The sequence below is a fragment of the Colius striatus genome, chromosome W (assembly GCF_028858725.1).
Source record: "Colius striatus isolate bColStr4 chromosome W, bColStr4.1.hap1, whole genome shotgun sequence".
In the NCBI taxonomy this organism is placed as follows: Eukaryota; Metazoa; Chordata; class Aves; order Coliiformes; family Coliidae; genus Colius; species Colius striatus.
The window spans coordinates 25,815,065-25,840,578 of NC_084789.1; the positions used below are offsets into that span (position 1 = coordinate 25,815,065).

General features: G+C 43.7%; 1 pseudogene; it reads left to right on the forward strand.

Annotated features, from left to right (window-relative positions):
* Positions 1-3,386, forward strand: part of LOC133628653 (3-hydroxy-3-methylglutaryl-coenzyme A reductase-like) — a 32,726-nt pseudogene extending 29,340 nt beyond the window's left edge.
* The last annotated feature ends 22,128 nt before the right edge of the window (positions 3,387-25,514 follow it).

The window sequence follows — 25,514 nt, forward strand, 5'->3', positions numbered from 1 at the left end:
TGTGACAAAAAATACAATGTAACACGCAGTTATATGCTAAAACATTGTTGTAGTGTTTTTTGCCTGGGCCAGTTTTTTTGGTAGCGGGGGGGGGGCTACAGGAGTGGCTTCTTTAAACAGAGTTGCCAGAAGCTTCCCCTGTAGCTCATAGGATTAGGGCCAGTCAATTCTAAGCTGAATCCTGCACCTGACCCAGGCCTAGCCAATTAGTGATAGAGTTAACGCCTCTGTGAATAACATATTTGAGAAGGGGAAGAAGTTGCTGCACAGTTGTTAAACTTGAGATGCCATGACATATTTGACTTCTGTTTTATGTCTTTAAGTTATTAAACTGTTCTTATCTCAACCCATGAGTTTTACTTTTTTTTTTTTTCCTGATTCTCCTCCCCATCCCACTGGGGGTGTGGTGTGAGCAAGCAGCTTAGCTACTTAGTTGCTGGCTGGTATATTGTGCTTGGAATAATATAATACAAAATGACTAGGTCTTTATATGCTTGTTTTTCATTAATCTAGACAGTTCCCTCTATAGGTCTGCAGTATCAATTTAATGACTACTTTCTTCTGCAACGCTTCTTCAAGTATATAGAAAACCTGATGCATATTCAGATGTTTAAATCCTTTTTTAATATGTAGATGTACGACAACTTGAAATTACGTGCTGCTTTGCCTGTCTGTTCTTGCCAACTACTTTGTCTTTATGACCTTTCCAGCTTGTGTGTACTTGGTATTAGAGGTAAGACCAACTTTAAGATAATATCAAGCTTAGTATTCAGACCCTGTGCTTCTTGTAGGCTATGCATTTCTTCACTGAGGTATACACAAGCATGTTTGTCTTTCAAGGTGAACAGAGAGAATGCACAGAAAGAGTTATGGTGGATCAGCTGATGGACAATAACTTAATATTGCTGTAAATGAGTCATACTCAGTAGTATGACATCTGATCTAAGGCAGAGTAAACAAATTCTGGTTTAAATTAATGGCTGTCCAGGGTTTTTCACTAAGTCTAACATAGGCTAAACAGTAGACTGTAGGTGAATTTTGTTGGTAGTTTCTTAATGATCAAATAAAATACAGTGTTGAAACTCACTTGTTGGTTATTCTAATGTGTACTAAATAGGACCTATTTTAAAGTTTTGTTATTTTTGCAGCTTTTGAGAGACAGAGTTGTGAAGGGCATCCTATATGGCAGCTTAGCCATTTTGCTTGTGTTCTGGAAGAAGAAAATAAACCAAATTCTGTAACACAGAGGGTCAAAATTATTATGGTTTGTGGCTTTTTTTTCATATGTAGCTATGCAATCTGTAAAGTGTCCGGGTGCAAAGAATAAAACTTTTTCATTTTCTATAGACTTGTATTCTTCATCCCATTAGTCTAGATTACCATAGTAATTTTTAATAACATCCCCTGTATCTACATCTACTGTCTTCCTGCGTATGCCATTTCTGTGCAAAACATTCCTGTCTTCAATGTGTACTAATTCTTTCCCTCTTATCTCTACAGTGCCTTCAACTTCCTCTGCTTATTACTTGAGCTAAGAGGAAGGATGTGGTGGGACAGGTTCAAAGCTATGAGTGTTATGATAGGTCAGAAATGGTGTTGATGAGAGGTATGGAAAATCAGCCTTTAACTTTAGAATTTTGAGTCATGGGAAACAAAACAAACAAACAATCAAAAAAAAATCCCCAAAATTTAATCTTGGTAGATTAGATACCTAGTCACAGTTGAAAAAATAATATTTGTTTTGTGTTTTTAATACAGTCACTGGGTTTGGTTCTTGTTCATGCCCACAGTCGCTAGATAGTGGAACCAAATGCTCAAAACAGTACTGTAGAAAATGCAATGGGATTGGATGAGAATGCACCAAAGAGAATTGAACCTAATGATTCATTATGGCAGTTCTACCTTTCTCGGTAGGTGATTTTACACGAGAGAAGTGTATTTCCTTAATTAGGGTCTTCAGTGCTGCCAAGCTATGGTCCTAGGGTACAACACTTGTAAATTTTCAGGTCTGACCATTGAGGATTTCTTGGAATTGGAGATGTAATTTTATAAGAAGTATTTCAATATTATGGTATTTGTTCAATCTCCTTGATGTAATAAGAACATGATCAGGAGCCAGCTGTCCTGTGTGCATCATAACGCTGTCTTTTCCCACTAGCACTAACACCTTTCTGACTGCACTGTAAAATAAATTTTCTGACTGCTCTAGAGCTTCTGACCATTCACATACAAGTGCAAAATCCATGTCATCACTGTTTTTCCTTCAACTCAACTGAAGTTAGTGGCAGCTGTGGTTCCATGTTACTTGTGAAAACACAGAACTGTCTCTTAGGTTTTTTTCTTCCTAGTAGTTTGACTTGCATCATAGTAGTCATTATTGGTAGAAGATGATAATTGAAACTTTCCACTTTATTGCTGGGAGATAGATGTTAAATCAATTTGATGTAACTGTTAAATAGTGAAGATTTTTGAGTAATTTCTCTTACTGGGACTGTTTTTTAACTAAGATTTAGAAAATAGTTAATGAAATCTTAAAATTCTTAAGAGAAATAATTATTTCTCTATCCTACCATAACCTAGCATACTTGAATGTCCTGCTAGAAATGTCTTTTGACAGGAATTTCAGTAACTGTATGTGATGATCACACTATTACCCTTTCTAAAGTAAAGGGATGCCAAAATGTTGTTATAAACAAACAAATTGTATGTTCCATGAATTTACATTTTTATTTGTCTTTTTTAGAATGGCCAGTATGGATATTGAACAAGTAATCACTCTTGGATTAACCCATCTCCTTCCTGTGAAATATATTTTCTTTGAGCAAGCAGAGACTGAATCCACACGCTCACTGAAGAATCCCATAATATCTCCAGGGATGGTCCACACAAAAGTCCCTGAGAACTGTTGCAGGAAGCAATCTGGACTTCGGAAAAACAGTCAGATATCTAACACAGGAGAAGAAGCTTTAGTTCCCAAAGATGGAAATGGTAATTTTGGTCATTTTAAAGTCTGAACCTATTCCTGAATATTTGGAACAAATAGTGAAATCTGTGTTAGCATGTTTTATTTGGAATCAAAATTTTAAATTTTTTGTAAATAAAAGTTCATTTTAATTGTCTTTATGCAGCTGAAGTTGGAAAACCTGTATTAGCAGAGTCATCAACCAAGGCTACATTTGTAGTTGGCTCTTGCGGCCTTGTAGAAACTTCATTTCTTAACAGAAAATAGGAAGAAGATGAATTACCTAAAGAATCATATTCCATTGCAGAATTTATTCATATACCATATAGTTGGAAATGCAGTGGTACTGATTTTTTTTTTTTTTAACCTCCACTGCAGCATCTGATATAAAATTCTTATGGTTCATTTTTCAGCTTTTAAATGATGCTGTTGAGCCTAATGTAATTCTTCAGAAAAATATATTGCTTTAATAACTTGTGTCGTGGTTTGGCCCAGCTAGCACAGCAGCACCACGACAGTCTCTTGCACGGTGCCCCCATTCACTCCCACCCTTGTTAGGATGGCAGAGGCCCCAGCGAAATGGGAGGAAAAAGATAAGCAAGGTTGTTGTGGATTAAGACAAGGGCAGGGAGGGCTCACTGCCAATTATGATTCTGGGGAAAACAGACTCCAGTACTCGACTTAGAGAAGAAAATAGGAAAGTTTATTCTACAAGAAACAGAACAGAATAAAATCAAAACGGGAGTAGAATGATGAGAAAATTACAACCAGCACTTTAAGATCTCCCTCCCCCATCCCTCCTTTCTTCATGGGCCCAACTCACTGCTCCCAATATCTCTACCTCCTCCCCCCTCAACACCTCAGGGGGAATGGGAATGGGGGATGTGGTCGGTCTCTCAGAGATGGGCTCTGCCGCTTCTTTCTTCTCAGATGAGGACAACTCCTTGCATTCTTCCCCTGCTCTGATATGGGGGTCCCTCCCCCGGGACATAGTCCTTAAACTTCTTTGGCATGGGTTCTTCACCACAGTTGCAGTTTCTGCAGATACAGGGACCCTCCCTCGGGACATAGCCTCTTCTGAACATAAGTTTAATGAGCTGCTTTCTTGTGGGTTCCTCCCCACAGTTACAGCTTCTGTGAATATTGAGTCCCTTCCTCGGGACACGGCCTCCTCTGGCCATAGTCACTGTCCCTGGCTCGGGGCCTTTAATGAAGTGAATCGCTGCCCCTGGTCTGCGGTCAGCTTTAGCAAAATGAGTCTCTGCCCCTGATACGGGGTCATTATCAAAATGAGTCTCTACTGCTGATGCAGGGTCTTTAAAGAAATGAATATAAATCTCAGTTTCACCAGTCCTCTCCATAGAATGCAGGAGAGTCTCTGCTCCAGCACACCTCCTCCTCTCTTTCTTCACTGACCTTGGAATCTGCATGATGGTTTCTCTCACTGTTCTTACTCCTTGCACCAACACTAGCCAGAAGAAGAAGGAACAGAAGAAAGAGGAAACAGGAAGAAGAAGGAGGAAGAAGCCTCCCCTTCCGGCTTCTTCTTAAAAAGTGATCGTGGAGGTGTCTAATTGGCTCAGCCCCAGAAGTGGGTCTGGCTCAGAGCTGGGGAGAGTTTTGAGCAACTACTCACAGAAGCCATCTTTACAGCCCCTTCCCCCTTATCAGAAAAGGCTGTCATGTCAAACCATGACAACTTGTTTCTGTTGCATTTTTTTCTTCAATACAGGTGAGAAAAACAGATCATAGAATCATAGAATCATAGAATGGTAGGACTTGAAGGGATCTTTAGAGATCATCTAGTCCAATCCCCCTGCAGAAGCAGGTCCACCTATATCAGGTCACAAAATAACATGTCCAGACGGGTCTTAAAAAACCTCCAAGGAAGGAGACTGCACAACCTCCCTGGGCAGCCTGTTCCAGTCCTCCGTCACCCTCACAGTGAAATAGTTTTTTCGCATGTTTAAATGGAACTTTTTGTGTTCCAGCTTCATCCCATTACCCCTCGTCCTGTCACCAGATACCATACAAAAAAGAGATGCCCCAACCCGCTGACATCCACTATTTAGATATTTATAAATATTAATGGAATCCCTCCTCTGTCTCCTCTTTTCTGGACTAAACAGCCCCAGTTCCCACAGCCTTTCCTTATAAGGAAGATGCTCCAGCCCCCTGATCATCTTGGTGGCTCTGCGCTGGACTCTCTCCAGCACTTCCCTGTCCCTCTTGAGCTGGGGAGCCCAGAACTGGACACAGTACTCCAGATGAGGCCTCACCAGGGCAGAGTAGAGGGGTAGGAGAACCTCCCTCAACCCACTGACCACACTCTTCTTGATGTATCCCAGGATGCCATTGGCCTTCTTGGCCACAAGGGCACATTACTGGCTCATGTTTAGTTTATTATCATCTAGGATTCCCAGGTCTCTTTCTGCAGAGCTGCTCTCCAGCAGGTCAATCCCCAGCCTGTACTGGTGCATGGGGTTTTTCCTTCCCAGATGCAGGACTCTGCACTTGTCCTTGTCGAGTCTCATGAGATTCCTCTCTGCCCATCTCTCAAGCCAGTCAAGATCCTGCTGAATGGCAGCACAGCCTTCTGGTGAATCATCCAGTCCTCCCAGTTTGGTGTCATCAGCAAACTTGCTGAGGGTACACTCTGTCCACTTGTCGAGGTCGTTGATGAAGATGTTGAACAAGACTGGCCCCAGAACCAATCCCTGTGAAACCCCACTAGCCACAGGCCTCCTGTCAAAGCGGAAACAGGTGCATATAAGGAAGTAGCTAGCAAAGGAAGGGTAGCTTTGAGTCATCTCTATTGGTTGTACTACATTGCCTGTGTATGTCTCTGCACATGCATTACCTAGATTCTCTACATCTTTGAATGAATATAGCTTGCACTGCTACAACAGATAAGGATGGTGAATTGGGAGTGGCAATGGACAAAACAGACGACTGGGTGAGGCTACGTTGTGTTTAGGGACGGATTCTGCTGTTGATGTTGAATATGTGCATTGTATTTATTGTATTATGTGTATGTCATTTATTTATTTTCACGGGGAAGTGTTTGATCTTAGTTACTGTGTGGTGATTTTTGAAGGTGGTACAGATTTTCTTATGTTTTCTTGAATAAGTGATTCGCAGATGTGAGAGGTGGATGTCATGCAAGGAGCAGCTTTTACTTTGTAACAGGGCGAGGGGCTTGCAGCGAAGAGCCAGTAAAGAGTTTTTGGACTCTCCCCCGGCTCCTGGTTTCAGACCCATCTCTGCCCTGGCTGGACCAATCTGATGCCTCTGCGATCACTATTTAGAGATGGGAATTTGAAGTTCTGGCAGGAGGTGTAAGAGTGATACAAGATGGAGGCGACCACGTGGACCCCACAGTCAGAGAAGGAGGAAGGAAGGAGGAGCACCAGACCAGAGACCCTACTACAAGCCGTGGCGAGAATGCAGGCTGTACCCCTGCAACCCATGGAGGGCCATGGCAGGACTGAGAGCCATCAGCAGCTCCATATGAGTGCACCCAGATGGGCGAGGGACTGTGTGGGGAGGCGGCCATGGCACAGGCCGTGCTGGAGAGCCTACACGCCGCACAGCAGACCCACACAAGTGATAGAAAGAAGCTGTAGCTTTTGGGATAAATGCACGTCGGAGCAGCCCGTGCAGGGCTGCCGTGTGTGTGCGAGGTACCCCATGGACTCTGAGCCCGGGAACAGGGGAGGAGTGGGGAGAAGGTGGTCTTAAAGGGCTGGTCGGACTCTTCACTGTTGTACCACTCTCCGTTGTGTTATGGTTGTTATGTTTTGGGGGTTTCTGGTTATGCTTTAGTTGGTGTTGCATTAAATTATTTTCTGTTTTCTTCCCCAAACTGAGTAGCCTGGTCTGTCTTGTCCTGAACCTTAAGTGGCAATTAAGCTCTCCCTGCTCTTTGGCAATCCTCAGGTCTTTGGTACTTGAGGCTAATCATGGTCTTTTTTCCCTGATGGGCCTAAACCAGGACAGCATGATAAAGAAGTTGAAGAAAGGTCTGAAACTGCATTCAGGAAACAGAAACATCAGTGGAAGTACTGAGAACTCATCCCTTCTTGCCAGTCTGCACCCCTCCTAGCAACATATATCAGATTATGTTTATTTTATTTATCAGGTTATTTTTTTTTATTCCATCATCATTTGATTCTGAGGCTGATAGCCCAGCAGGGCGACTGGCACTAGGACCTGAGGATTTAAGTCCCCGCCCAAATAGTAGTAGATCAAGAGAGGAGGAGGGATCAGATTTGGATTTGTCTCCACCAGGAGAACGAGACAGCGTACTCATTTGATAACTCCTCTAAAAACACGGGAGGGGAGACGGTTAATAGCCCCCTTAAGACAGGGAGTTGGGCAACAAGGACCACTGTATGTAAAAGTACCTTTCTCTCCCTCAGATCTAATAATATGGAAAGAATCGGCTGGTCCCTATAGAGAGGATCCTCATAAAGTGGGGAGAATAATGCGAATGATAATGAAAAATCAAAATCCTGATTGCGAGGGTATACAGGTGATTTTAGATACTCTTATGGATTCCAGTGAAAAACAGATAGTTTTGAGAACTGCTTGAATGTGGGCAGATGTCCGTACTCGGACAGTAGATGGCACTATAGACCAGAATTTCCCTACGGGGGACCCACAATGGGATCCGAATAGGGATGATCATATGCAGAAACTGAAAAGGTACCAACAGTGGATTTTATATGGGGTCCAAAATGCCATGCCCAAAACCATAAATTGGTCTAAATTATATGATGTTAGACAGGAGAAGAAAAATCCCCAACAGCATTTTTAGAAAGGCTGAAGGAAGTGGTTCATAAATATATAGACTTGCAACCTGAAGCTGAAGAAACTAAGGCACAATTAGACTTAATATTTCTGGGACAATCACAGGAGGACATTAGAAAAAAACTCCAAAAGTTGGAAGGAACAGATATACGAAATTTGGACACATTAGTGGAAGTAGCCTGGAAAGTTTATAACAAAAGAGATAAAGAAAATGAGCTAAGAAAACAAAGACAATTACTTGCAGTAGTGAGTAGGACCCCTGAATTTTCAAACCAAGGACAAGAACAGGGATAAAGCTCTATGAAAGGAGGGATGAGAGGAAGAGGAAGAGGACAAGTTGTCAGAACCCCCCCTTGGAACTAATCAATGTGCCTTTTGCAGGGAAGAAGGACACTAGAAAAATGAATGCCCTAAATTAGCTGGTCAAGAAGCTAAATTGATGGTCTTGGGAGAGTATGCAGATTGACGGGGACCACAGGTGAATCCAGCTGAGCCTCTGGTTACAATTAAGCTGGGAGAAAAAGAGGTCACATTTTTGGTGGATACAGGTGCAACCTTTTCTGTATTAAACAGCCAAAAAGGAAAACTCGGAACTAAAACTGCAAATATTGTGGGAGCCACAGGGAAAGAGGAAAACCGGCCTTTCCTGCAACCTTTAAATTTACTATTTGACAACAAAATTATAACACGTGAATTTTTGTATGTTCCAGAATTAGCCCTGATTAGGAAGGACTTGCTGTCTAAATTAAATGCACAAATTGTTTTTGATAATAGAGACTTGTTACTAAAAATACCTGAATCAAAGAAAGGACGAATGTTGATGGCAAAAAAAGAGAAAACAAAGGTGTTAGAATTACCCTCAGAAGTGGAGAATGCAGTGATCCCAATAGTGTGGGAAACTGAAATTCCAGGAAAATCAAAGCTGGCACGACCAGTATAAATTGAAGTAAAAGAAAGAGCAAAATCGATCAGGATGAGACAATACCCAATAAAACCTGAGGCAAAACAAGGATTAAAAGTACTAATTGACAAATTTTTGAAATATCAAATTCTAGAAGAATGTAAGAGTACAATACACCTATTTTCCAGTACAGAAACCAAATGGAGAATAAAGGTTAGTTCAGGATTTAAGACCCATAAATCAGATTGTGAAAGACATACATCCAGTTGTAGCAAATCCATATACCTTACTCACTGATCTGAGAGAAAATTATTAGTGTTTTACAGTGCTTGACTTAAAAGATGCTTTCTTTTGTATCCCTTTGGAAAAGGAAAGTTGTAAAAAGGAAAGCCCCAAAACAGGATGTAAGGTACAGTTAACATGGACACGGCTACCCCAAGGATTCAAGAACAGCCCGACTATATTTGGAAGAAAACTAGCAAAATAACTGGAACTTTGGACTAATGAAAAGACAGTGACACGGAGACCAGAGCATTTGCTTCTCCAATATGTGGATGACATTCTAATTGCCACCATGGAAAGGTCAGCCTGCATACAGGTAACCATTTGTCCTGGTTTAGGCCCATCAGGGAACAAAAGACCATAATTAGCCTCAAGTACCAAAGACTTGAGGATTGCCAAAGGGCAGGGAGAGCTTAATTGCCACTTAAGGTTCAGGACAAAACAGACCAGGGTACTTGGCTTGGGGAAGAAAACAGAAAATAATTTAATGCAACATCAACTAAAACATAACCTTAAAATCCAAAACATAACCAAAATAAAACAACACAGAGTAATACAACAATGAAGAGTCCGACCAGCCTTTTTAAGAACACCTTCTTGCCACACCTCCCCTCTTCCAGGGCTCAGAGCCCTGATCCCAGTGTTTTTACCTTCTCCCCCCCTGAATGGCCCAGGGAGGGCAGGGAGTGGGGGTTTCAGTCTCTTCCCAATAGCTTCTGCCATTTGTCCATCCTCAGGACAGGTGGGCTCTGCACCCATCCTCCCTGCAAGTCTGTGGGATAACTCACACACACGGCAGCCCTGTACGGGCTGCTCCGACGCGCATTTATTCCAAAGGCTGCCGCTCCTCTTTGCCTCTCGTGTGTCTCTGCTCTGGGCCCGCAGGCTCCAGCATGACCTGGGCCATGGCCGTATCCCCACACAGTCCCTTGCCCGTCTGGGCTCACTCACACAGAGCTGCTGGTAACTCTCAGTCCTGCCATGGGTCTCCATAGGTTGTAGGGGTACAACTTGCATTCTCACTACGGCTTGCAGTAGGGTCTCTGGTCTGGTGCTCCTCCTTCCTTCCTCCTTCTCTGACTGTGGAGTCCACGTGGTCGCCTCCATCTTGTATCACTCTTACACCTCCTGCCAGCACTTCAAATTCCCGTCCCCTAAATAGTGATCGCAGAGGTGCCAGATTGATCCAGCCGGGCTGGAGGTGGGTGTGTGTGGAGAAAAAATTGAGGGAACATGGACATGGATCCCGGGGTATAATGCTAGGCCCGTTGGGGCAAGGCAGCCTGGGCTCTAGCTATATGGATTTGGTGCACAATCAAGACCAGAGTCAGAGTCATGGTTAAAGTAGTTGCTGTCACGTAGACAGTAGGCCGCTTTCTATTCCCTCAAGGTCGGACTGTTTTTGGCTGAAAGTGGTAAACAACTTCGAGGAAAAACAAGATGGGAAAATATGAGGGAGTTTGCTTATCGCAGAAACCGCAAGTAGGATGAACATGAAAATTTAATCTATTAGCTGCTGTTGCTGAGCTAGCTTGAAGCCTGCAGTATATATAAGTTAGAGCCTGCTTTCAATAAAGTGAAGATTTCTGCTATCACTCACATTGAGTAGGACTGGATTTCTTCCCACCCAGCTGAGAATCGGACCCTAGGCTGAGAGCCGCATTAAATAGGCTTAGAGCTGTTTTTTTAGGCTTCGAGCTATTTTTTTAGGCCAAGAGCTGAAAACTTTGTGGCAGGTGTGAACCCAGGAGCCAGGGGAGAGTCCGCAAACTCTTTACCAGGTCTTCAGTGCAACCCGCTCCCCCTGTTGCTAAGCAAAAGCTGCTCCTTGCTAAAGCAGAACACCATTGAACTTTTAAACTTTTTGGGACTAAATGGGTACAAGGTATCAAAAGAAAAAGCTCAAATAGCATGCCAAACGGTGATATATTTGGGCCTTGAAATTTCAAAAGGAGAATGGAGGCTGGGGACAAATGGAAAGGAAGTGATTTGTGCTATTCCGGAACTATGCACTATGCATGAGTTGCAGGCATTTTTGGGAATGACGGGGTGGTGTAGGCTCTGGATCATGGATTATGGTCTTATAGCCAAACCATTATATGAAGCCCAAAAAATCTACCCCTTTTACATGGGGTAAAGAACAACAGGAAGCTTTCCAGAAGCTTAAAATAGCTCTGATGAAAGCCCCAGCTTTAGGCTTGCCAGATTTAACCAAAGACTTTCAATTATTTGTTCATGAACGACACCATTTGGCTTTAGGTGTTCTGACACAGAGACTAGGAAGCTGGAAGAGACTGGTGGGATATTTTTTCAGACAACCTGACTCCGTGAGCAAGGATGACCATTTTGTCACACTGATCCAAGAAGCATGAAAGCTGACTTTGGGAAGGACTGTCTATGTCCCACATATGGTAACCACAGTCTTGGAGCAAAAGGGGGGGGACATTGGTTATCCCCAAGCCGAATGATGAAATACCAGCTATTTCTCACTGAGCAGGATGATGTAGTGTTGAAAACAACTAACCTTCTACATCCTGCAGTGTTTCTGAGTACTTCACAGGAAGAGCAACAACTGGAACATGACTGCATTGCAACCATTGAACATACATATTCCAGCAGAGAGGACCTGAAGGATGATCCTGAATGGGAACTGTTCACAGATGGCAGCAGCTTCGTTTTGAATGGAACTCGCCACGCGGGCTATACAGTAATAACCAAAAACACGATAATAGAAGCAAATGCATTACCAATTACAACTTCTGCACAGAAGGCAGAAATGATTGCATTGACATGTGCTTTGGGACTTGACCGGCTTGAGAGGTGGGCAGAGAGGAACCTCATGAGGTTCAACAAAGACAAGTGCAGAGTCCTTCATCTGGGAAGAAGTAACAACCCCATGCACCAGTACAGGCTGGGGGTCAAACTGCTGAAGACCAGCTCTGCAGAGAGAGAACTGGGAATCCTGACTAATAATAAACTGAACACGAGCCAGCAATGTGCCCTCAGGCCAAGAAGGCCAATGGCATCCTAGGATGCATCAAGAAGAGTGTGGCCAGCAGGTCAAGGGAGGTTCTTCTCCCCCTCTACTCTGCCCTGGTGAGGCCTCATCTGGAGTACTGTGTCCAGTTCTGGACTCCTCAGCTCAAGAGGGTCAGAGAACTTCTCGAGAGATTCCATTGAAGGGCCACCAAGATGATCAGGGGACTGGAACATCTTCCATATAGGGAAAGGCTGTGGGAACTGGGGCTGTTTGGTCTGGAAAAGAGGAGACTGAGGGAAGATCATCTTAAGATTTACAAATATCTAAATGGTGGGTGTCAGGAGGTTGGGACATCACTTTTTTCTATAGTAGCTAGTAACAGGACAAGGGGTAATGGGATGAAGCTGGAACACAAAAAGTTGCACTTAAACATAAGAAAAAACTATTTTACTGTGAGGATGACGGAGCAGTGGAACAGGCTGCCCAGGGACGTTGTGGAGTCTCCTTCCTTGGAGGTCTTCAAGACCTGCCTGGACATGTTCCTATGTGACCTGATCTAGGTGAACCTGCTTCTGCAGGGAGGTTGGACTAGATCTCTAAAGGTCCCTTCCAACCTTACCATTCTATGATTCTATGATTTGGAATTAAGTGAAGGAAAACGAGTTAATATTTGTTCTGATTCAAAATATGCTTTTGGAGTAGTCCATGTCCATGGCGCCTTGTGGAAAGAAAGAGAACTACTGTCCTCCCAGGGAACCAATATTAAGCATCAAAAGGAAATCTTGCAACTGCTATGGGCAGTGCAGAAACTGGTTTAAGTGACAATCATGCACTGTAAAGCACATCAGACAGGGAACTCAAAGATAATTGATGGAAACAGATTAGCAGATCAGACTGCTAGGAAAATAGCACAACACACAGTCTCACAAATGGCAATCATCCCCACCAGATCAGTAGCGCTTAGCCTGGAAACCCACCAAAATATTCAGGAAAAGATGAGAAATTGGCAAAGTTACTAAATGCAAAGAAAAATTCAGAAGGATGGTGGACAACAAGTACAGATGTCTTGGTTTAGGCCCATCAGGGAACAAAAGACCATGATTAGCCTCAAGTACCAAAGACCTGAGGATTGCCAAAGGGCAGGGAGAGCTTAATTTCCACTTAAGGATGAAAAATTGACTAAGTTACTAAATGCAGAGAAAAATTCAGAAGGATGGTGGACAACAAGTACAGGTCAGGTAGTATTGCCTCCCTTAATTATGAGAGAGATTTTGCAAAAAAAGCATAGGGAGTGTCACTGGGGTGCAGAAGCTATGACTCAGCTTCTGAAAAGAAATATAATATCAGCAGGAATGTTGGAAATGGCCAAATTAGTAACAGCAAAATTAGAAATTTGTTTAAAGAACAATACAATAGTACAAAAGAGGGTACAGATGGGCAAAATAAAAACTGGAGTAGGACCAGGAGATTATTGGCAAATTGATTTTGCAGAATTATCTAAATGCAATGGATATAAATATATGTTGGTTGGGGTTGACACCTTTTCAAGATGGCCAGAAGCCTTTCCCTGTCGCACCAATCAGGCTAAGGAAACAGTTAAATGGCTCCTGCAAGAAATTATTCCAAGGTTTGGAGTTCCATTTGGAATACCTTCAGACAGAGGGCCACATTTTGTGGCCAAAGTGGTACAAGAGGTAAGCAAAGTCCTAGGAATCTCCTGGGATTTACATGCCCCTTGGAGACAGCAATCAGGTGGAAAAGTGGAAAGAATGAATTAGACCCTAAAAAGACAAATTAGCAAAATTTGTCAGGAGACCAAACTAAAATGACCTCAGGCACTTCCACTTTCATTGCTACAAATAAGAGTAAAACCTCGAAGTGGAATGTCAGTGAGTCCTTATGAGATAATGTATGGAAAATCCTATGAGGTTCCTGAACCAAATCCAAACATGCATGTGATGGGAAAACAAGATGTGTATAACTATTTGCTTCCTCTTGGAAAAATCCTGAACAGGCTCCGAAGTGCAGTAGTGTGGAATCGACCTCTGACTTTGGAATAATCCAGTACACAACATCCTGCCTAGAGATTGTCTATATAAAGACCTGGAACAAAGAACCTCTGCAAGGAAAATGGAAGGGACCATACCAGGTGTTGCTGACCACCTTCACTGCAATCAAGATTGCCAAATCAGATGCCTGGATCCACTACACTCGGGTGAAGAAGGCACCATCAAGCCCATGGAAGTGGGAGAGTTGTAGGAGATCTTGAGATATTGAAGTTAACTCTGAAACATGACTAAGTTTTTGTTTTTGTTGGTTTTTCTGTCTATGGTGGTGGAAACATGGATCAAAATTGGATGATGTAACGATTTGTAACGGTTCGTAATGAATGTTCAGGCCCAGACTCCAGTCCAAACAGAAATAGACTCGGAACAGGTAATTCCAATACCAGGAAAAACTCAGGAGGAAAATCTGATGATAGGCTTAATTAAGGAATTTGCACGTTTGCAAAATGTCTCCCAAATCACTGCTTGCCTACCTATACCACGGGTGGTGGGAGAATCCATTCCTTGGGGAATCTTAACCATGAATCTGACTACTGTTAAGAAAAAAGAAATTGCACACTGTGGACAAAAAACAGTGATAGACTGGCAAGAGAGGATGGATTATATTAGAAAAAAATGGACAACACCCTGTAATAGGATTGATTGTTATGAATTGCTAAACTTTCAGTTTACCGCCATAGGAAGATTTGGAGATGTTGAGTGGTGTAGATATGATGAACCAAAAACAAGGAATGTATCTCGAATCACTATGGAATGGGAATGTGAATGGGTTAACAAGACAGCAAAAAGGGAGGATGAATGGAATTCAATTTGGGGTATTAGTGTAAACTTACTTAGATACATGGCTAAGACATCTTGGTGCTTTGAATGGGATGTATTTGAATTTCCAGTAAGCAGGTTAGTATTAGATAAAGATATTTCGACAAGAGAAAAGGAGAAAAAGGTTCCTTGTTGGGAGTGTGAACAAATATACAATTGCAGCACTGAAAGCTTCCCTACTCGGAACTTTCTCTCTGAATACCGGACGGCGATCACCTCAAGGAAGACGAGAGACCAGCTTGCTGCAAACGCACGAGGTGGCTTTATTTCGGAGCTCCGGGCCGTCTCATACCTCACGCAGGAGATAGAGGAGGCGACCCCGAGGCCCCGGCGGGGAGGGTTTATATAGAGAGGGGAGGAGAGCGGAAAATTCCAGCACATCTGCACATCAATAGTGTGGGGAAGGAGAGTGGAAAATCCCAGCACACCTGCGCAGTTCCATTCGATACAAGCCCCAACCATACCAAAACAAACCCCAACATGTCCAGACATACCCAAACGAGCCAAAACCCAAACAAACCCCAACCCAGGTCACCCTGATAGCGTGGGGGGGAGTAATGTTCTTAGTTTTACCCTGCAGTTTCTGACGCCATTTTGGTTCAATTTTTTTTCTTTTTTCTTTCAGCACAGTGAGCCAAGCAGTTCAGCTTGGCAATAGCCCCAATTGGCAATAGCCTTGAAGATTGGTTGTTTATGCAGAGGACTAAAGAACAACTTAAACGTGACCAGCCTCTGGAGAGTTAGCTGCCAAAGATATATGATTCCAAGCCCAGGACATTTGGTCTGGGCTATGAGTGATGGCACATGGACATCTCACCTGCCAGTAGATGGAAAAGGCAAACCAATAACTCTGGGATTGTTTACACTATGCGCAATTTGGAAAAAAAACCCCTTTAAGGGCAGTTTAGAAAGTTTGCATTTGACACGAGTGAAAAGATCAAAATTAGATGATGATGATTGGAATGATCTAGGTACTGGAGTAAAAATTGGCTGGACACTAGAATCTCTCTTAAATCCTATGGTATTCTACCAAAATAGAAAGTGGTTATATCGATTGACTGGACAGGTTGAATGGTTGGCAAATGTGACAAGAAAGGGATTTAAACAACTATGTCATGGTTTAGCAAGGAGAAGCTTTTGCTTGGTAATAGGGAGAGCAGATTGCAGTGAAGACCCAGTAAAGAGTTTTTGGACTCTCCTCCGGCTCCTAGTTTCAGACCCACCTCTGGTCCGACTGGGCCAATCTGACGCCTCTGCGATCACTATTTAGGGACGGGAATTTGAAGTGCTGACAGGAGGTGTAAGAGTGATACAAGATGGAGGTGACCATGTGGACCCTACAGTCAGAGAAGGAAGAAGGAAGGAGAAGCACTAGACCAGAGACCCCTCTGCAAGTCGTAGCGAGAATGCAGACTGTACCCCTACAACCCATGGAGGGCCATGGCAGGACTGAGAGTTACCAGCAACTCTGTGTGAGTGAGCCCAGACGGGCGAGGGACTGTGTGGGGAGACAGCCATGGTGCAGGCCATGCTGGAGCCTGCAGGCCCAGAGCAGACACACAAGAGAGGCAGAGAGGAGCTGCAGCCTTTGGAATAAATGCGCGTCGGAGCAGCCCGTACAGGGCTGCCGTGTGTGTGAGTTATCCTACAGACTTGCAGGGAGGATGGGTGCAGAGCCCACCTGTCCTGAGGATGGACAAATGGCAGAAGCTATCAGGAATAGACTGACTGAAACCCCCACTCCCTGGGCCCCTGGGCTGTTCGGGGGGGGGGGGGGGGAGGAGGTTAAAACACCAGAATCAGGGCTCTGAGCCCTGGAAGTGACTTGCGGAATCAAACTCTATAACTCAAAGAGTTATAAAGAAGGTATGTTTATTCAGCGCAGGGCGCACGGGGGATCGCTGCACCACAAATGTGCGCACCCGACTCGGCAACTTGCTTGACTTATATTTGTTACAAAGTTACAAAATCATATGATGACATTATCCGCCGAGACAAAGACACAACCTGTCCCTGATTTCGCATGTAAATTAGGTCTTTTCTTCCTTTCATTTGCATGATGTCTCCCAGTGATGGCTGGTGATGGTCTTTGGGGCCTTGGGAGATGAAGGCTGATAAGTCCTGAGGCTTTCTCACCCCTGATCTTCAGATATCACTTGGCCCCTCTGTCTTCTAGGAAGTTGGAGGACCCCGGGGGTATTGTGTAAGGAGATGAGCAGGACCCCTTCCAGTTTGTGTGTGAACTTTGTCCTGTCTGAAAAATAAGCTTTGTACTATTGCAATGTTAGTATAAGGTTTATTAGTATAAAGCTCTACATCAGAAGAGGGGAGGTGTGGCAAGAAGGTATTCTTAAAGGGCTGGTCGGACTCTTCATTGTTGTATTACTCTGTGTTGTTTTATTTTGGTTATGTTTTGGGTTTTAAGGTTATGTTTTAGTTGATGTTGCATTACATTATTTTCTGTTTTCTTCCCCAAGCCAAGTAGCCTAGTCTGTTTTGTCCTGCACCTTAAGTGGCAATTAAGCTCTCCCTGCCCTTTGGCAATCCTCAGGTCTTTGGTACTTGAGGCTAATAATGGTCTTTTGTTCCCTGATGGGCCTAAACCGGGACAAACTGAATTTACAATTACAGGCTAACTCTAGAATGACATTGCAAAATAGAATGACTCTGGACATGCTGTTGCTGAAGGAACATGGGGGATGTGGCTTCCTAAAAGACAGAGTAAACCATTGTTGCATACACATTCCAAACCACAGATGTAGAACACGATTTAGATCAAGTAGATAACATAGAAAAGTAAACACAGGAAATTAGGGAATACATGAACACAAGCTGGATAGATAAAGTTTTTGAGGGACCTAAAATCCTGGTTAAAGTCACTGATTGAAACATTTCTGCTATTGATTATAATGTTTCTGGCAATCTATTTGGTATATTGTGGCATCAAAATAGAAATAATACAAAGAACATGATGGAGCAATAGAAACTTGACAGCATTGTCAAGAGACAATGACTGGTTCAAAGGTAATCCACCACCATATGACAATCATGGTTTTGTTACGGAGACAAGGGAAATACAAGAGTGAAAGTATTGGAATGTGATTATCAATACTTTCAAAGAGGGGAAATGTTTCAGATACAAGATTATTTTAGTTAACAACTGAACACCACAATAACTAGTTAAGCACTTGTTAAGCACTTGTTAATCACTTGGTAATAGTTTAATCAATTAGATAAGCACTTGCAAATAGCTCAATCACATATTGATTAAGTAAGTATTCATTTGAATCACATAAGGACCAAACTGCAGGAGTTACATAGCACACCTGAAGTCCCATCAAATGTCTTCAACATGACTTTGGAATTCTTACTCTTGGATATCTTTTTATGAAGGGTCCATCTTATGTTTTTACAGGTTGAGATTATTTTGACTAGTAAGGTCCTGGTAACTACTAAGGTGAAAAGTGATGTAAGATACTTTGTATGTTTAAAAATAAATAACTAAATGAATTAAAAAGTTTATCTAAACTTGGCTTGAATGCATTGATATGAAGGCATACTACATGCTGGATATGTTATGATAGCATGTAAATATCATTAATATTTATCTTCCCACAGTATTGTTGATGATAGCTACTATTTTATTTAAGGAAAGTTGGAACTACTTTGTTTCTATGTTCAATCAATGATCTAATTTAAAGTAACACTGTACTAGCAATAAATGGTGGTTCAGTGTTTATTTTGGTGGATTTAACTGACATTTTATCTTGCAGAAATAACATTTTGTATTATTACTAGGCTGTTTACATTTTGGTATAGAACTACTTTTTCAGTTTCAGTAAAGCAATGGAAAACATATTGGCTTAATTGTGATATTTTAAGCTTATTTCATGGCTTAGCGGGATCTTGACTGGCTTGAGAGTTGGGCAGAGAGGAACCTCATGAGGTTCAACAAAGACAAGTGCAGAGTCCTGCATCTGGGAAGGAACAACCCCATGCACCAGTACAGGCTGGGGGTCAAACTGCTGAAGAGCAGCTCTGCAGAGAGAGACCTGGGAGTCCTGATTGATAATAAACTAAATACGAGTCAGCAATGTGTCCTCGTGGACAAGAAGACCAATGGCATTCTGGGATGCATCAAGAAGAGTGTGGCCAGCAGGTCGAGGGAGGTTCTTCTCCCCCTCTACTCTGCCCTGGTGAGGCCTCATCTGGAGTACTGTGTCCAGTTCTGGACTCCTCAGCTCAAGAGGGACAGGGAACTACTGGAGAGAGTCCATCACAGGGCCACCAAGATGATCAAGGGTATAGAACATCTTTCATATGAGGAAAGGCTGCGGGAACTGGGGCTATTTAGTCCGGAGAAGAGGAGATTGAGGGGTGATCTTATTAACATTTATAAATACCTAAAGGCTGAGTGTCAGGAGGTTGGGACATCCCTCTTTTCTATAGTAGCTAGTAACAGGACAAGGGGTAATGGGATGAAGCTGGAACACAAAAAGTTCCACTTAAACATAAGAAAAAACTATTTTACTGTGAGGATGACGGAGCAGTGGAACAGGCTGCTCAGGGGAGTTGTGGACTCTCCTTCCTTGGAGGTCTTCAAGACCCACATGGACATGTTCCTATGCGACTTGATCTAGGTGAACCTGCTTCTGCAGGGGGGTTGGACTAGATGATCTCTAAAGGTCCCTTCCAACCCCTACCATTCTATGATTCTATGATTCTATGATTCTATGATTCTATGATTCTATGATTCTATGATTCTATGATTCTATGAACTAAAACATAACTATAAAACCCCAAAAATAAAACAACACAGAGTGGTATAATGATGAAGAGTAGAAGCAGCCCTTTAAGACTACTTTCTCCCCACCCCTCTCCTCTTCCCAGACTCAGAGTCCTGATCCCGTCTTCTGCTCCCCTGCTGTACAGCTCAGGGGGACAGGGAATGGGGGTTTCAGTCAGTCTGTGTCTGATATCTTCTGCCGTTTTTCTCTCCTCAGGGCAGGTGGGTTCTGCACTGGTCCTCCTTGCTCCTCCATGGGGTATCTCACACACCCAGAAGCCTTGCATGGGCCTCTCCGATGTGCTTTCATCCCAAAGGCTGCAGCTCCTCTCCGTCTCTCATGTGGATCTGCTCTGCGGCCCACAGACTCTCCAGCACGGCCTGTTCCATGGCCTCCTCCTCATATAGTCTCTTGCCTGTCCAGGTGCACTCACACGGAGCTGCTGGTGGTTCTCAGTCCTGCCATTGCCCTCCATGGGTTGCAGGGGTACAGCCTGCATTCTCGTCACAGCTTGCAGAGGGGTCTCTGGTCTGATGCTCCTCCTTCTCTCACTGTGGGGTCTGCATGAGTGCCTCCATCTTGTACCACTCCTACATCTCCTCCCAATAACTTCAAATTCCTGTCCTTAAATAGTGATCACAGAGGCGCCAGATTGGCCCAGTTGGGTGGGAGGTGGGAGGAACAGACTGACTAAAACTCCCATTCCCTGTCCCCCTGAGCCATTAAGGAGGGGGGGAGGTAAAAACACCGGGATCAGGGCTTTGAGCCTGGGAAGAGGGGAAGGGTGGGGAGAAGGTGGTCTTAAAGGGCTGATTGAACTCTTCATCTTTGTAATACTCTGTGTTGTTCTATGTTTGTTGTGTTTTGGGTTTTTATGGTTATGCTTTAGTTGGTGTTGCATTGGTGTTCCCCAAGCCAAGTACCCTGGTCTGTTTTGTCCTGCACCTTAAGTGGCAATTCAGCTCTCCCTGCCCTTTGGCAATCCTCAGGTCTTTGGTACTTGAGGCTAATCATGGTCTTTTGTTCCCTGATTGGCCTAAACCAAGACTTGTTGTCCACCATCCTTCTGAATTTTTCTTTGCATTTAGTAACTTTGCCAATTTCTCATCTTTTCCTGAATATTTTGGTGGGTCCTTAGGAAGCACTACTGTTCTAGTGGGGATGATTGCCATTTGTGAGACTGTATGTTGTGCTATTTTCTAGCAATTTGATCTGCCAATCTGTTTCCCTCAACTATTTTTGAGTTTCCTGTCTGATGTGCTTTACAGTGCATGATTGCCACTTGAACAGGTTTCTGCACTGCCCATAGCAGTTGTAAGATTTCTTTTTGATGCTTAATATTTATTCCCTGGTAGGACAGTAGTTCTCTTTCTTTCCACAGGGTGCCATGGACATGAACTACTCCAAAGGCATATTTTGAATCAGTCCAAATATTAACTCGTTTTCCTTCACTTAATTCCAAAGCACATGTCAATGCAATCAGTTCTGCCTTCCGTGCAGAAGTTGTACTTGACAGTGTATTTGTGATGCCGTGAAGAAGCCAATCAGGACTCAATAGCCAATGTGACTATTAAGCAGGTATTCTTTATTGCAGCGCTGGGGAACACAGGGGATTTTTCCACCAAACGTGCCCACCCTAGCCTCTGGATTTTCAGCTTATAATTACAGCAAACATGAATATTCATCACATTTCCTGGAAAGGGCCCACCCATAGTCCTGTCCCGGTCCACCCAAGTTACGCCTCCGTCATGTTTCTTTCTGTGTCCTCTTGCTTCCTTCAGTGGTCATTAGGGATCGCTGTTGGATTAAGATACAAACTTTTTTATGTTACAAGAAATAGCTGTGTCTTCCTAATAGCTCTCTTTGTTGACTTAGAAGACTAGCAGTTTTCATAAAACTATATGTGCAATTTTCTAACTAATATTGTAAGTTTTAATAAGCAAGCTTCCATAACCTAAACTTACCTATCTACCTATGAATCAATTCCCCTCTTCCCTTGATACCTGCAAATTCTTTTGCAAAGCATGATAATTAAAATTATTTCCTTTTTCACAAACATTCTATTAAAGCTTCTAACTTGTGCTAAGTTGCGAGTCATGTGCCATACTCTGATGTATATAATGACTATCAAGACTAAGCATTCTTTATTCAGTATAAGTACCACTACTACAGGATGGAGTAGTCGATTAAAAAATTCCACTAGCAGTTGGAGACCATCCAAATATAGCTTCCCACCAGTGATAAGTCCCTTCTTCTTGTACTCTTTTTATTACTCAATGTATGTTTTGGGTGTTATGGTGAATTGTTATTACAAGCTTTTGAATATCTCCCTTTACTTTTTCTACAAAGTTATGCACATCAAGGTGTTCTAATAACTTTCTGACCAACGTGGTTGTAGTGGGTCTGGGACGGTAGTGATTTTCCACAGCAGCTCCTGCAGTGCTGTGCTTACTGTTGATATCAATATTATGACTACCGCTTGCACAACATCGGGGCTGTCCCTCCAGCATTCCTTCCCCCACCTTCACCAATAGCTGTGAGTGGGCATGATCTTGGGAGGGACTATGGCCAGGACAGCTGACCCAGGCTGACCAAGGAGATATTCCATACCATATGACGTCAGCTCAGTAATATAAACTGGGGGAAAGGAGCAGGAAGGGGAGGCGAGATTCATTTCTGGCCTTCCCAAAGCAACCGCTACGCGTACTGAAGCCCTGCTTCTCGGGAGGTGGCCGGACATCGCTGCTGATGGGAAGTAGAGAGTAACAGCTTATCTGCTTCTGCTTTGCTTCCCGCGCGCGCGGCTTTGCTACTTATTTATTAAACTGCTTTTATCTCAACCCACGAGATTCCCATCTTATTTTCTCCCCTTCCCTGGCTTGCTTCTCGGGAGGTGGGGGGTAAAGCGGTGTGGTGGGCACCTGGCATCCAGCCAGGCTCAAACTACCACAGCCCTTTTGGCGCCCAACGTGGGGCGAGATAATAGCAGATTTACATTAACTGCATTGCAATTACAGTAAACCAATGAGAGCAAAGTTCCTGTGCTGGTCACAGAGCCTTGCTGCTATGCAGCTTATCTTACACTTTCTAATGTTTGGGAACATGATGCTCCTAACATTGACTCTCGGCTGTGCTTTAACCTTAATAGCTTTGCTAAGCTGGCTATATAATTTTGTGAAGAGGATGAAAGGGCCTGGGAACATGATGGCCCAAATAATAATAGCAAGTCTCATTCTGTTACTGATGAATTTAGTGTGCTGTGGGAGCTATCTTGTGGAGGCCATGGGGCAAAGCACCTCTTTCTCCTCAGCTCGGACTGATCTAGACAATTCTGTTACACAGACTTCCCAGGTCCTTAGTCACCCTTATACGAGAGTTTTAATATTACTAATTAACATGCTTGGTATATTATATATCTTGTGGAATCTGGAGTCATCTGGGTATCAGAGAGTACAAATTTGTGATGGAAACATGTTAAAATGCCCCCTGAAGCGGCCAGTCCCTGGGTGGCAGGGTATGTGGATGAATTTAGGCAAATTCCTAGGACGGTTATCACCTCCTGTAATCTGGGATTTTACATCTGAACAGATAAAAAACCCTGCTTTACTGACACGCTACCTGATAGAAGGGTGTCTTACCTACCCTAATGAGGCCCATCAGGTTCAGGCACTATACTGGGGCCTAGCCTCTGCCTACCGAGCTGCATTCCAGTCCTCTCAGAGAACTGTGATTGAAATGGAAACTCAAACGGTACCTGAGACCAACATAGTTGAGTCAGTCGCAGTCCAGCCCTCTCAGAGAACTGTGATTGAAATGGAAACTCAAACGGTGCCTGAGACCAACATAGTTGAGTCAGTCGCAGTCCAGCCCTCTCAGAGAACTGTGATTGAAATGGAAACTCAAACGGTGCCTGAGACCAACATAGTTGAGTCAGTCGCAGTCCAGCCCCCTCAGAGAACTATGGCCGAGGTGGAAATTCAAACTATACCTGAGACTACCATGGTTGAGTCAGGGAACCAAACAACAACCACAGTGGTTGCCCCAGTAGTGAAAAAGAAGCAGTGGATAAGGAGGTCAAGTCCATATCATCGATTAGTAAGGGCAGACGAGGAGGAAGAGGAAAGGCTAGAAGAAGAAACTGGTCCTTCGGTAAGGAGATCAGGAGAAGTGAGAGAAATCGAAAAGGAAATGGAAACTACTCGGTCCCTCACCTCAACAGAACTTAGAGATATGCGAAAAGATTACAGTCGCCAGCCAGGTGAGCGGATTGATGCCTGGCTGCTCCGATGCTGGGATAACGGGGCTGACAGTCAACAATTGGAAGGCAGAGAAGCCCAACAGCTAGGATCTCTTGCTAGGGACCGGGGAATTGATAAAGGCATTGGAAAGAAAACCTCAGTTTGTAGTCTCTGGAAACGACTTCTCTCAAGTGTACGGGCAAGATACCCATTCAAGGAAGACCTTGTAAATGCCCGAGGAAAGTGGACTAGAGCTGATGAAGGGATCCAATATCTAAGGGAATTAGCTGTGTTGGAAGTCATCTATGGTGATCTGGATAATGCCGAGGCCTCCACAGATCCAGACGATGTCCAGTGTACACGGGCCATGTTGAGAAAAGTGATCCAGAGTGCCCCGGCTACATATTCTAATATCCTGGCAATGGTGTATCATCCAGACATGGACATACCAACAGTGGAGAGGGTATCTTCTTGGTTACAGAACTATGAAGAGAGCCTCTGCACCTCCTCATCAGTGTGGGATGATGGCCTGATTGTTAGATCTGCCTCAAGAACTCAGTCATCCACCGTCTCGACCAGGGGAAAGGGAAGTCCCAGACGCAGGAGTACACCGCGAAATGAACTCTGGCTCTTTTTGCGTGGCCAAGGAGAGGATATGAGGAAGTGGGATGGTGAACCCACTTTTAAGCTAGAAGCGCGTGTACGTGAACTAAGGGGGAAGACAGCTGTTAGAAAAGGACCACCCAAGAGGGCTGTCAGCAGAGTGGCTGCCAAAACAAAAGAGGACAATCAACAATCTCCAAGACATAGAAGAACTGCAACTACTTCCTTCGAAGCCAATGAGGAGACTTCAGGTCTGCAATTGCAAGGATCAGATAGCGAATACTCTGATGAAGAACAGAAATAGAGGGTCCCTGCCTCCAGCCAGGAGGAGGAAAGGGATGACCGAATCTACTGGACTGTGTGGGTTCGATGGCCTGGCACATCAAACCCACAAAGGTATAAAGCCTTAGTAGACACAGGGGCACAGTGTACATTGATGCCATCAAGGTATAGAGGCACAGATTCTGTCTGGATCTCTGGAGTGACAGGGGGATGTGAAGAATTATCTGTATTAGAGGCTGAAGTGAGCTTAACAGGGGACAAATGGAAAAAACACCCCATTGTGACTGGTCCAGAGGCCCCTTGTATTCTTGGCATAGATTACCTCAGGAGAGGGTACTTCAAAGACCCCAAGGGGTATCGATGGGCTTTTGGTATAGCCACTGTAGATGCAGAGAAAATCAAACAACTCTCTAATTTACCTGGCCTCTCAGAAGACCCTTTTGTTGTGGGATTGCTGCAAGTTCAAGAGCAACAGGTACCAATTGCTACCAGGACAGTGCACCGGAGGCAATATCGCACGAACCGAGATTCCCTGACTCCCATCCGTGAGTTGATTCATCAACTGGAGGCTCAAGGAGTAATTAGCAAAACTCATTCCCCATTTAATAGTCCCATATGGCCTGTGAAAAAATCTGATGGAGGGTGGAGGTTAACAGTAGACTATCGTGGCCTGAACGAAGTGACACCACCACTGAGTGCTGCTGTACCAGACATGTTAGAGCTCCAGTATGAACTGGAGTCAAAAGCAGCCAAGTGGTATGCTACGATTGACATCGCTAATG